The sequence below is a fragment of the Dipodomys ordii genome, unplaced genomic scaffold (genome assembly GCF_000151885.1).
Source record: "Dipodomys ordii isolate 6190 unplaced genomic scaffold, Dord_2.0 Scaffold2, whole genome shotgun sequence".
NCBI lineage: Eukaryota > Metazoa > Chordata > Mammalia > Rodentia > Heteromyidae > Dipodomys > Dipodomys ordii.
This window is the reverse complement of record NW_012267218.1, coordinates 33,025,452-33,038,762: the sequence shown is the minus strand read 5'-3', so window position 1 is coordinate 33,038,762 and position 13,311 is coordinate 33,025,452. Positions and strand designations below refer to the sequence as shown.

The 13,311-nt window shown below is 38.6% G+C and overlaps 1 long non-coding RNA gene across 1 annotated transcript in view; it reads left to right on the top strand.

Moving 5' to 3' along the window:
* The window catches only part of LOC105984707, a 10,138-nt gene extending 7,206 nt beyond the window's left edge, over window positions 1-2,932 (top strand). Inside the window, exons 2-3 of the long non-coding RNA XR_001175010.1 lie at window positions 2,148-2,263; window positions 2,538-2,932. This is a non-coding gene — a long non-coding RNA (uncharacterized LOC105984707). The remainder of the gene's footprint in view (window positions 1-2,147; window positions 2,264-2,537) is intronic.
* Window positions 2,933-13,311: the final 10,379 nt, after the last annotated feature.

The following is a 13,311-nucleotide window of genomic DNA, read 5'->3' as shown; positions in this document are numbered from 1 at the left end:
AAAAAAAAAAAAAAAAAATCAATCAAGCCAGTTACTTGGCATTCCGATCTTAAGACAATCAATTGATTGACTGACTTCAGCTTGGCTTTTGTAGCACTAAAGTACACTCTCGTAATGCTCTCTGAGGCTCCCAGCGTGGGGTTCCCAGACCAACAGCACTGTCAGTGCCTGGAAATTTGTTTAAAATGCAAATTTCCCATTACCTACTGAAGCCCGGATGGAGGGGAAAGGTGGGGGGTGGGGGGGGGAAGGGGAGACAGCAATTTAGTGTAATGAGCCCTTCGGGTAACTCCCCAGGAGCTCCCCAACATTTGAGAACTGCTATTATATTAGACAGTCTAAAGGAAGTAGGAATAAATATCTCAAGGGATAAACAAAGTGTTATCACCTAATTATTCCATTAAATACTTTAAAATCCTTCCTCATGAAATGCAGTTTGCTACAGACAACCCAGAGAGAGCTGGCTTTAGTCCTTCATTCCTTGTTTTTCATATATAGTCATTGTTTTGGTCTCCCCTCGCCCCCCAACCCTTTGAAGGCAGTGAAAATTCCACCCAAGTTGAGTCTTGCTTTTTAGATTCAGGGGTTGCATACTTATAACAGAGCTAGAGGTACAGTGCAGGGGTTAAGGTACTAGCCTAGCATGCACAAAGCCCTGAGTTCAAATCTCAGTATGTTCTCCCTCCCAACCATCAAGAAACCAAGCATTAATTTTGCTTCAGCTGTCATTCCCTAACCCTTTTTTTTTTTAAAGGTCAGGCACAAAAGTGATTTAAGAGTTTTGATTCCACTAACAAAACACACCCCTGTCATTTAAAGTTCTCTTGAGTTTACAATCCACAATGACACCACTGAGAATTTGAAATGCTTCAAGGCGTGACTTTGAGCTTTCCCTGCTTGTTGGGGAAAACCATCTAGCTATAAAAAGCTGCAGGGAACTTTATGCAGATGTCAAGTTAGAGGAAAAACGAACAAAGTCAGGCGCTTGAAGTATATTTTAAGTATTTAACTTAAAAATAAGAGATTTTTAGGGGAAAAGCATCAAATGTCTTACTGTACAGTTCACCAGCATATTGCCAACCTCTCATTATTTTGTGAACTAAATGATTTCAACGAAGACATAGTTGAGGGTATATGTTAAAGGTAATATAAATTATGTTTAAGTATGCGCTTTCTTTCTGATCTGATGCCCTGAGCTTGAATATCCACTGAACTGGACTTCAGAATTCATTCATTGCTTTGAATATATTGGAAGCTGGTTTTTTTTTGTTGTTGTTTTTTTTGATCCTGCCTCCTTTTGTGGTCTGAGCGCCACCTAGAGGACACTTCAGGAACTCCTTTCACTGGATTATTTCTGGAAATCTTAACTCTGGAACTCTGTCTTTTCTTAAACAAATAAGTTAACAAGTTAATTAACAACTTGGAAGATACATTTAGAGATGGAGAAAGGGAGCTATAACTACTTTAAAGAAGTCCTCTGCAACAAGACTGCTTATTCTGATACAAGAAAACCACTGTTTCTGGTACAGTATATTAACAATCGTATTTTGAAGGAGAAAGCAAAAGATTTTCCCTTTCAGATTAAGCCAAAGTCAAGTTTACTAGCCAAAACCTTACCCAAGTCTCTTCATTTGCTTATGATGGATTTCCATTAAGCCGCATGCTGTGCTAGGATGATAGTTATGCCGTAACAATGTTCATAAAGATTTAGCCATAGATAGTTGTTTTCTTAAAAGTGTAATTGTGTCACCAACCATTTTATGCGGGTTGGAATAGCCTAGCCATATTAATATTCACTGTGCATTAGGCAGTTTGACAGAATAAGAAGTTCTTCTCTGATCATGTTTTGTACATCAGTCTCACCGTCCTATTAAAAGGCATAGAATTTAAAAGAGTGTTAGTGTTTGACTTCTGAAGGGCTATAGAAGAAAACCAATCTTACTTTCCAAACCCAGACATTCCATTTTGGGTCTACCAAAGACTTTTCAGTTGCAGGACAGTGGACAATGACCATATTCCTGGGTTGTTCAGCGAGGAGAAGGTAGCAATTTCTAGGTTACTGAATTCCTTTTTTTTACAAATAGAGTTTATATTATAAACTACTCTGCCATAATTACATCTGACTTTTTTCTACTTATTTTGTTTAGCTTATCCAAGAAAAGTCTTAACATATTCATTAACAACGTCGAAAGTAGCCTACTTTAAGAGAAAATATGCAGAAGAAGAAGATTTACATCAAGATTACCATGGGTATTTTCCAAAAGTAAGAATGTATTTTGTTTTTTTTTTAATTATGAATGGCATCAATAGCAAAAAGCTCCAGTTTTCATTTTCTTTAAATGCTTTTATTATCTTTAGGAGTTGTACCAAGGAGGTGCCATATAACAAAGCAGTTTAGGAATCCAATGCATCTTATCAATGTCAGCCCTTTACCATTCTTACCCCACTGCCTTTACTTTCTGAATTTTGTGGCATGTACTGTGAATGCTTGACTGTATTCTTAGTTTTCATTTTAAAAGATTGTGTTTACTTTGCAGCACCTGATACTGCCCGAAGACAGGACTTGCATTCTCAAACTTTCTCTAGAGAAGCTCAGGTTTCTAGAAGATCCAGAAACCTACTTAAGAAGGTCTGTGTTAATTAACAACTTGCTGAGGAAACTCCATCTAGAGACGGAGAAAGAGCGCTATGAATACTTTAAGGAAGCTCCCTGCTATAAGACTGCTTATTCTGATACAAGAAAACGGCTGAAGTTTATGGTACAGGAACGCTGTTCCCAGTCTCTCTATTACGAAGAGCTACATTCGTACCATATTGTGCCTTATGCTTCAGAGAATGCAATTTATGGAATGGGCTACACAGGCAGCCCCTTGGAGCAAAATTCTCAGTTGCTTATTTATAAAATGAATTAAAGTAACTGTTAAGTCCATTGCTAGTTTGTTTCTAAATGCCTGAACTTTTAATAGTGAAGTTATTCATATAAGGCACTAATGACCAGTGCACTTGATATCAAAGACAAGATGCATGCTCAGCTGGTGGGGGGAGAATCATGGGGTACTTTCTCAGCCATCCTTAGTACCAGCAAATTGAGTTGAAAATATGTCCACGTATCATAAAGCAGTCAATTGGTGTGTTAGAAGCCAAGATTGAAAAAATAATAATAAGGCGTGTAGAAAAGGATCTGTGTTAAGCTGTTACAATGATTAAAAGTTTTAACCCTACCCTTACCCCATTTCCAAATTCTACCACTCTTACTAAAAGAGTACCAAAAAGTAAAACGTTAAATCACTCATCTTAAGTCTCTCTGAAGATTAAGACTGGATGGAATCTTATCTCCTATAGGATCCAGGGGGAAATGTTAATTCTTTCTGAAATGTTTTGGCTGGTCAAGCATTGTGCCAAATAATTGTTCCATGTCATTCTCCTTTTACCACTACTGACAGTTTAGGATGAGCAAGTGCTCACTGTACCTTCCCTTGTTGAATGTAACAACTGGGTACTCCACACTGTCCATTCTATTCTTTTTTTTTGGGGGGGGGAGGGTGGGTCTTGATAGAATTTCATAAACTAGTAAATGCATATGGGATTATCTTTAAGTTCGAGGAGTTGGTTAAAATTTGTGCTGGGTTTTTAAGAGTTTAAATTTTATTTATAATGTTATTTTTTCATAGGCTGTAAGCTCAGGACAAGGGTAGGCAATTAAAAGAAGTTTTTATGGGTTGTTAGGGTTTTTTTTTTGAAACCTTATGTGTGCAAAAATTGGTAAGAACAATAGAAATTCTCCATAGTGTTATTTCTTCTTCTAGCTAAGAAGGCATTTAAGGCTGCCTGATGGAACTTTGCACTGATTTTTGTATGATAGTTGAGCTTTCATTGTTTGACATGTTTCAGAATGCCTTTGGTAGTGAAATTTAGATAAGTCCCTCTATTTTACGAATTGAAAGATTAGTATTTAATGAGCCAGATGGATTCATGAGATTGTTGGAAGTGATTCATAATGTTCTTTGAGGTTTGAGTGAGATGTGTGACTTCTATGTCTGGAGGTTTTGTCCAATGAAGCATATCATTTAAAGACTTGCCATGAACTGGTAAAACCGATTGGGAAAACTAGGTGCCAAAGGTATATTTAAGAAAATACCAAAGACTTCAAGATGGCTGGTGTTGAGGATAATGAAGATCAGAATTTAAAGTCAGGATTACACAGGACGTATGTTAGTACTGTGAAAGGGTTTTAGAATGGTTTACTTACTAGCGTAAGCAAACAGATTTCTTTGTACATAGTAGTGAGAACAAAGACATGACTTCAAATGCTATTACAAGCTTTTGGTCATTATATGTCTTTGCTCTTTAAATATGGTGACTTTCAACATCCTGTATTCTCTAGCTGAAGGCTGGCTTGTCACCGAGATGGTGTCTTTCTATTCAAGAGAATCTTGTGTTTACTTTGGATTCCATACTTAACTTGAGCCCTCTAATGAATCACCAAGATAACTAACATGGACACATTTGGTGTTAAGGAATATTTGTGCCCTAATTAACTTTCATTGTTGAAGGCCATAGAGATATATAATTAATGAATGTCAGGTTTTTCATTTAATTGTTCAGTCAAAAATAGGAATTATGCTTTAGAAGAAATTGAAAAATTATAACTGAGATAAAATTTTAAATGATGATTTCGTATGAATGATGAGATAATTTTAACATCCAGACATGAATAGTTATCAAAAATTTTAAGGGCAAACTTTGACACCAAGTTTTAAATTTTAATTTCATTGCTTATAAAAGAAAGCTCCTGTTTCTCAGAACATTTCTTTTAAAATAGAAATTTTTTTTAAAAATGGGGATATCCAAGATTCCATGTTTAATAGGATAATTAAATTATCATATAAAAATAGGATCAGCTCTCTAGTACTTTGAAATTTTTTTTTGAAATGAACACTGGACTTGGCTTCAGACAGAGTCTCTAAGCAAAAGATAATCAATGCTGATTGAGGAGACTTATTTTAAAAGCTACTGCTGAAGTTGGTTGAGGATAGAAATATATATGCATTAAAATAAAGGATGAAGGGAGAGAAAATGTGTGAAATTATAATGTTTATTTTATGTTAGAAAGTTAAATGAAGCAAGAACTCTTAGGCAGGAATCGATGTAAACATCTGTATTCTCCAATGGGGTCATTAAATAAGCTCTATCATCCATATATTCATATATAGTAAAGGAAGTGTTTTTGAAACTAGTGGTATTTGTGAATATGCTTTTTTTTCTTAAGATATGTGTTGATTTCAAAGCAGTTTATTTAGAGAGTTGAATTTTCCTTATTACACAACTCATAGATAAGCCATTAACAATGCTATCTTGATTTTTTTTTTTAAGATTGTATTTAGAGCCAGAAAGGGTGGTGCACGCCTAGAATCTCAGCCCTCCGGAGGCAGAGATAAGAGGTCCGGATTTACATAGGTAACGTTGGTGACCGAGCAAAACTCTGTCTCAAAACAAAACAAGTTTTGTATTTATACTCTGTAAATTTGTATGAGATAACCAAGAAATTACTGTGATAATGAGAGGACCAGCTGATATAGAAAAACCCTCTAAAAGTGTTCTCTGCTGACCCTCCCATGTGCTTTATTATGGAAGATGCAAAACAAAGTTACAACTGTTTTGAACCTGGGTCCCCTGTCTCTGGTGACTAGAGCTACCATTAGGATAAGGAAGTGGAGAGAGGGAATCTGAGTGCTGTTGATGAGATGGATCACTCTGTGGATGCCCTTCCAGCCTAAAGGCTAGAAAAGAACATGAAAAAGTAAGTCTTCAGTTTTTCTTTCTTCAGTATAGAAACTCCCCTGCTGCCGGCCATGCATTGATCATTTCTGTCATTGGCCACTGATGTAGAAGACTAGATTCTGCCCTGTGCAGATGCCATTGGAAATGTGACATTACTACAAAATACTCTTTAAACTGAACTTTCTAGCTAGAAGAACAAAGGGGGAAAAAACCCCACTAAATTTGGCAAAAGACTAAATGAACATATGTCTGAATGAATACATTCAGATTCCTTATCTATTTTCATGTGCATCATATAATTTAATAAATTTTTGTATAAGAGGTCTTGGAGGGAGGTTCCATTGACAAGCATTTGTAGGACTGGAGATGCAGAAGTGAGTGATGTACAGCCTATCTGTTGCTTGCTGATGGTAATTGCTGAGCACATTTGGTCATGCTGGTTTGATGAGAGCCCTTGATTGGGAGTAGCCTAGCATCTGCATTTCTTCTTTCTGAACTGGAATGCTTTTCATCTCCAAAAGTGATGGCAGGTGAGATGAAGGACAGGAAGACAGGTGATCCAGAGCGGAGAGTGGCAGGGGGTGGATACATCATGCAACAGTATGTGTCATCCTTTGGAAGTGTAGTAGAAAGTCACTATGGAGGGGGGAGGTAGAGCTGGTATTAGCTCATCTCTGGAACCTCTCTCTAGAATGGCAGGGAAGACGCATGGGCACAACCAATTCTTCTTCATCTCACTGTCTTCATAGTCTGTGACAGGGAGAATCAAGTTCATGGCAATGTCAAAGGAAACCCTTCAGGAGGAACAGAAGTAGCCTGGAAGTTGTATAGCAGGTGCACAAGGTCAGAGGTGGCCTTCCTTCATTTGCCTTGTATGAGTGAATTGCTTCAGTGGAACCTCAGGATTTCTTAACAGCTACTAATACAGGAACCACCTTCCTTCTATCCTGCTAGCTTCCCCTCTCTAATCACACCCAAAGCCCCAGTTCTTGTCATCCACTAAGTGGAAGTTACTACTCTGTCCATCCCCGTTTGTCCTCTAGCACTGATACTGATTTGCTCAGAGACAGTTGAGGAAAAGCAACCATTTGCAGTCCTGGCTGAACTCCTTTGAGAAAAGGTTTCCAGAGGATGTAAAACTAGATTTCATCATAGTAATGTGTTCATCATTGGATGGACATAAATTCTTTTCCAAATGACTCTACTTAGTCATTAAGTAGTTGTTTACCAAGGTGATTGCCATGTTTTTTATAATTCAATGTAATATTTTGTATATGTTTTGCTAAAGGAAAGACTTTCTGTTGGAGACAATGGAAAATTGTATACAATCCATTCAAGCAGTTCATAAGTATTTCTGTAACCCGTGTGAGTTTAATTTACATAACCTGTGCTAGTTTACTTCACATATTCTCATTCTCAAGCTTCTTACAAGATGGAAAAGTGTCAAGTTTATTTATTTATTTTTAAAAAGTAGATCATGTCTAAAAGTTGTTACCCTTCTGGTTGAATATTTGAGACAATATTCTGCATTAAGGTAACTCAGTCTTTTCTTAAGGTTTGCTTTGTGGTGGGGTAGATCAAGAACATTCCTTTATGTTAATGATTCTTGAAAGTGTTTGACCGTACAATTCACCAGGGATCTGGCTAATGTATAGATTCCTTTGGGAAGTCTGGGGTGGAGCCCAAGCATCCTCATTTTGCAAATATCCCAGGCAATATGAAAGCTGTTATTGGCATGCTCTAAGTAGCAAGTTTCTCCATCATTTGAGAATGAAAATGTGTAACAAGCTTATATTATACTGTCAAAGAATATATATTCACTTTTAAGAAAGACATAAAAAGCAAAAGGTAAATACCACAAAACCTTCAAGCCAGTTTTTCAAATTTGTCACAAATATTCCATTACCTTGTAAAATACATAGTACATGATTTCTGTAAGAAGTTTTTTTTTGTTGTTGTTGTTTTTGGTTTTTGCCAATTCTGGGGCTCAAACTCTGGACCTGGGTGCTGTCCATGAGCTTCTTTTGTTCAAGGCTAGCACTCTACCACTTGAGCCACAGGGCCACCTCCAGCTTATTCTGAGTAGTTTATTGGAGATAAGAGTCTCATGGACTTTCTTGCCTGGAGGTGAGAAGTTTTATCAATGATAGTCATGTATCATTCTGAAATGTGATACATTTATTTCTCCCATCAATAACATCCAGTGAAGGGAGTCTCCTTTGGTAACATCAGAGCAAGTGTGAAATTGTACAGAATTAACATTGATTTGACCACCTCTGAGAAAGTCTTACAAAGGCATTCTTCATTTGATTCAGAACTCCTGGGCTGAAGAGGATGGTGTGCCTGAGCTAGAAAATAGCACCTTCTTGATTCCTCCTTCTTGTCTTAAACTCTTTTCTGAGCTCTGTTCTATACTAAATCCTGCCCTACTTCCTGTTTCTCCTCAGTTGTTGGGGTTTCCATAAACCATGGAGAATTAATGTAAATGAGAGTCACATAAACTGTCCAATATGAGCATGCCAAGTGATTTTTTTTTGGGTCAGGCTCTTTTTTGGCCATGAACTTTTTTGGTATAACTATTGTGAAATGATGTGTCATAAATTTGTCTTAACCATTAATGAAGGAAAAGAAGCAGAAATTTAGTTTTGTGGGAATGCATTCAAATATGAAACAGATGGTGTTCTACAACGTTTATTTGAGAACATGTGTATCTGTTACATAAGCTAAAATATGTCTTTTTCACATTTAAAAAATATTTGGGTCATGATTTGAAGTTTTTATCGGACTGTTTTTTTTCATAATCTGAGAGGAAGAAGAAAGGCAATTGTATTTTAAAACACATTTGACATGTTACTAATAAAATTTTATTTCTGGTGAAATATAGGTGCTTTTGTTAAGTGGGAGAGGTGGGATCTTGTAGGCTTTGAGCTGGTTCATTTTTATGTCTCTAACTTCCAGAGGTCTCATTTGAAAGGGTATTGAAAGTGGTATTTCTTCCCAGATTGTGTTTAATGCAAAGCTTGTTGAAAGGGTCTGGAGATAGTTTCCTGTACATTTTCTCTACTGAAATTGGCCCTGAAATCATTTTCATGTAACACACATCATCACAATCATGATGCTCACCCTACGGAGGGCCTATTTACACATTCTGACATAAGCCCCAGAGTGGAGATGGTGACTTCCCTAACGCTCACAGGTGTGCACTGGGCCCCTCAGTAGGTATACCAGGTGAAATGGCAGGCAGGACGCACCAGGGATGCTTTTCACTGTCTCCAGCAGCAGTGTGGTTGGTTATCAGCTTCACAAACCAATGACTGTGAAGCCCTCTGTAAACCAATGCCATCTGTGGACACAAGAAGCAAGTGTAAAGTCTGTCCAAGCATACCACATTCTCTCTCTGTACCCAAGCAGATGACCAGCTTAACATAAGTGACAGGGACTTTCATGTATACATTAGTAGAAAAAGAAGCACAGATAGGCACCTCCAAGAGCCAACCAATATCTCCAGGGATGAAGGAGTAACCCCCACGTATTATGTGTGTTCTATGTACACCTTGTGTACATTTGGTATTGTCTAAGGACTCTTCATGTCATTGCTCACAAATAGTCTGCATTCTTCATTTATATTTTACTTAAGAAATTTAAATACATAGTAATATTTTTCTTTCCACTAACAGACACATCATACATAAACACCATATATACATACACCCTCATACTACATACACATCACACACAGAGACAACACCCATCACACACATAACACACACATATATACTATATCATACACACATTCTGTATATTCCACCCCCATACAGAAATCACGAGTTGCAGGTCATAGGCTTTCTTTATCAACTACTATTAAGAGGTAAAAGAAAGGGTGATTACCTCAAGGCACTTTCCCCCATAAGCTTAACATCTGCATAAAACTGTGACTAAAGACAACCCAATTTAAACCTTGTCATAAAGCTGTACCCACAGAAAAGTATTTTAATTATCTTTCTCCTGCTCCCATCCCTCTGCTCTTCTTCCCCTCCTCCTCTGTTTTTTCCCACCCATTTCAGGCTTCTGGATCGTGTTTATGACCTGAACTCCAGCTTGCAAAATAGTTACCATGGGCAGTGCCTTCTTCTCATTTCTCTTACAGTTCTTCCATGTGGCCTTCAGTGTGAGAAGCAACCCAGCCATTCACTGATCCAGAAGCTATTTATACAGTTTTTCCCACAGTGTTTCTAATTAGAGATGTTTGTAAACAGTACAAACATTGACAAATGCTGTGTAAACTCATTAGTTGATACAGAGAAGTAGAATACCATTCTCTCTGGCCAATCATGGTGGTAGTACATGTATAGTTTGTAAGGAAGCCAAAGGAGGAAGTTTTACCTTTTGTCTTAGGTTCCCTTTATATAAGTTTGTGATTTAAAAAAAATAGGTCACAGTTCTTTAACCACCAAATTAAAATGACTTTATGAGCTGGAAATCCAGTCTTTCTCCTGATAAAGCTTTCTCTAAGGGACCCTAGGACCCTGTCCAAGGACTCTGTTAGCCAACTTTGGCTCCCAGGATCTACTGTAGTTCAAATGTCAATGTGACATCACCATGGAAACCAAGACTGTAGTGGCAAAGCTCTCCTTGTGGTCACCGTGAATAGAACTGTCCCCTGACAACTGACATATTCTTCATCCTGTCCCCTTTTTATAATACACATGTTCATTCAAACTCCGTAAGGCAAATTTCTCCACTGATATTAAAGGAATCAAACCAGCAACCGTTCTCTGTTTAGACTTCACAATGAGGCAACTATAAAAACTCTTCACTCTCCTGTTCATAGGCAATTAAGAACTGGAAACAAAATAAAACAAAACCCCTAACACACTAAGTAGCTGGATGACTCTAGTTTGAATTATGCACCCTTTCCTAGAAATGGCTCCATGACATAGATGGAGGGAGAACTCCACCTGGGATGAAACCCCTTTCAAGTGAAGGGAAGGAAGGCCGATTCGTGGAAGCAATCTGGACAGCGAGCCCAAGTGCCACGAAGACAAATACCTATTTCTATATTTGGAATACAAGAACCATGGGCAGGAGCCCTAATCTGAAGCAGTGTTGTTGGTTTTTCTTTTTTTGGGTTTGCTGTAAGGATGTGAACATCTTTCACACAGATGTGTGAGACTACTGGTACTCTCACTATTAGATTGCATGAAGGCTTTCATTGGTGTGTTTTCATCTGAAGAAACTTTTATGTATCTTTTTGCCTGCTACTGGCCTCTGCCCTAATGCTTGGAAAAAAGGTGTAGTCATGTTCCTGGATGTAAAAGTTGACTTCACCTGGGAGAACGTAGTGATTCCTTCAGTCCCAAACAGGATGCCAGTGTGGGAAAGTGCACCTGGAGGCAACGGAGATGCATGTGTTTATATTCATGCTGCAATGTCACAGGCTTCAGTAGTGATGCTAGCTAGCCCTGTCTCTCATAGCCACATACGCAGCCCCTTGCAAAGCAATGAATCTGCCTGTCAAATGCATTTGTATCTCCCAAATGGAAGTTGTAGGCTATATACTCTGTGTGTGTGTGTGTGTGTGTGTTGGTAATGAGGCTTGAACTCAGGGCCTGGGTACTATTCCTTAGTTTTTTCACTCAGGACTAGTGCCCTACCACTTGAGCTACAGCTCTACTTGTGGTTTTTGGTGGCTAATTGGAGATAATTGGATTTGTCTGTGCAGGTTGGCTTTGAACTGAGGTCCTTAGATTTCAGGCCTAGCTAGCTATGATTTTTTTGGTCAGTCATGGGGCTTGAACTCAGGGCTTGGCACTGTCCCTGAGCTTTTTTGTTCAAGGCTAGCACTCTACCACTTGAGCCACAGAGCCACTTCTGGCTTTTTCTGAGTAGTTTATTAAGAGTCTCACAGATTTTTATGTCCAGGTTGACTTTGAACTGTAATCATCAGATCTCAGCCTCCAAGTAGCTAGGATTACAGCTGTGAACCACTAGCACCCAGCTAGCTATGAATTTTTTTTAGTTGGTTGTGGGGCTTGAACTCTGGGCCTGGGTGCTGTCCCTTAGCTCTTCAGCTCAAGGCTAGTGCTCTACCACTTATGGGTTTTTGGTGGTTAATGGGAGATAAGAGTCTCACAGACTTTCCTGCCCCAGCTGGCTTTGAATGTGATCCTCAGATCTCAGCCTCCTGAGTAGCTAGGATTACAGGCATGAGCCACCAGTGCCTGGATACAGCTATGGATTTTTAGCCTTAACTTTTCACTCAACTTTACAAGAACAGGCTGAGATCTGAATATCATGGTTCAAAGCCATCCCTGAGCATTGAAGTCCATGAGACTTTTATCTTTAAGCATCAACAAGCTTGGAGCAGAGCTGTGGCTGAACTGGTAGGGCATTAGTCTTGAGCAGAAAAAGCTAAGGGACTATGCACAGGCCTTGAGTTCAAGCCCTAATACTAGAACAAAACCACACAAAACAGAACAAGAACCCAGGAACCTTATTTCACTATATGCTTACAAAGATAATTTACATTAAAAAGTAATAGTTAAGACACAGATGAAACTACCAAATAGAGGAGCTGTTAAATAAGCTGGGATGATAAACTGCACAATGACTGGCACCTGTCTGTTAGGGAAGAAGACATTTTCAGGACCCGAGAAACATCGCAGGCCTGGTCTCTTGTCGTTGATATCATGGAGAGCAGCCAATGGAACCAGACACAGAGCAAATCCTCTAGCAGGTAAATCAGAGAAATACTATGCCCAAACCAAATGGGAGCAAAAGAGCTGGGAGTACTGTGTGCTTGTGTTTGAGCACACTAGGAGAGAGATGTAACAGAAGGGAAGATGGGGGCTGAAGACTGCTTTACCGCCAGGACAAGGTTCCAAGGACAGACAGGGGCTTAGACGAAATTCATCAAACCAAAACAATGGATCGCTTAACCTGACTTTGAAAGCAAGTAATAGGTAGTTTGTAATTTGGGGTCCTTAATTTCACTCTCAGGGCTCAGGGCTTGCTTGACATCTTCACAGATAGACTGGTTATTTGTTCACTTGGCTAAAGGTTAGCACGTGCATAAATCAATATATTGGTAAGGATTTATTTCAACTAGCACTTACAAATCATTTATGAATCAATATATTGGTAAGCAGTTGTTGAAACTAGTCCAGCCATCAAGGGGAAAACATCCATCAGGGGTAATTTCAGATACTTAAAAAAAGGCACTGTGGACTTAGAGAATATTCTCTCTCTCTCTCTTTTTTCTCTCTCTCCCTCCCTTGATCCCTCTCCCTCTCTCTGTGTCTCTTTAGTTCTCCCTTGTATCCCTCTGTCTCTGGTAACTAAAGACCATTGCTTGTACTTAAGCTCTGAGAAGCTCTGGTTTGAAGCCCCGTGTTAGGAAGTTCCTTTGTGGTTCTTGGCTGTATGTCCTCCTTCTAATGATTGGCTGCCTCAGTTTTAGTGTGTCAAACAAGAAGTTCCCCAAATGAAAAATACATCTGCTAATATTTTTGAAATTATCCTACTACACTG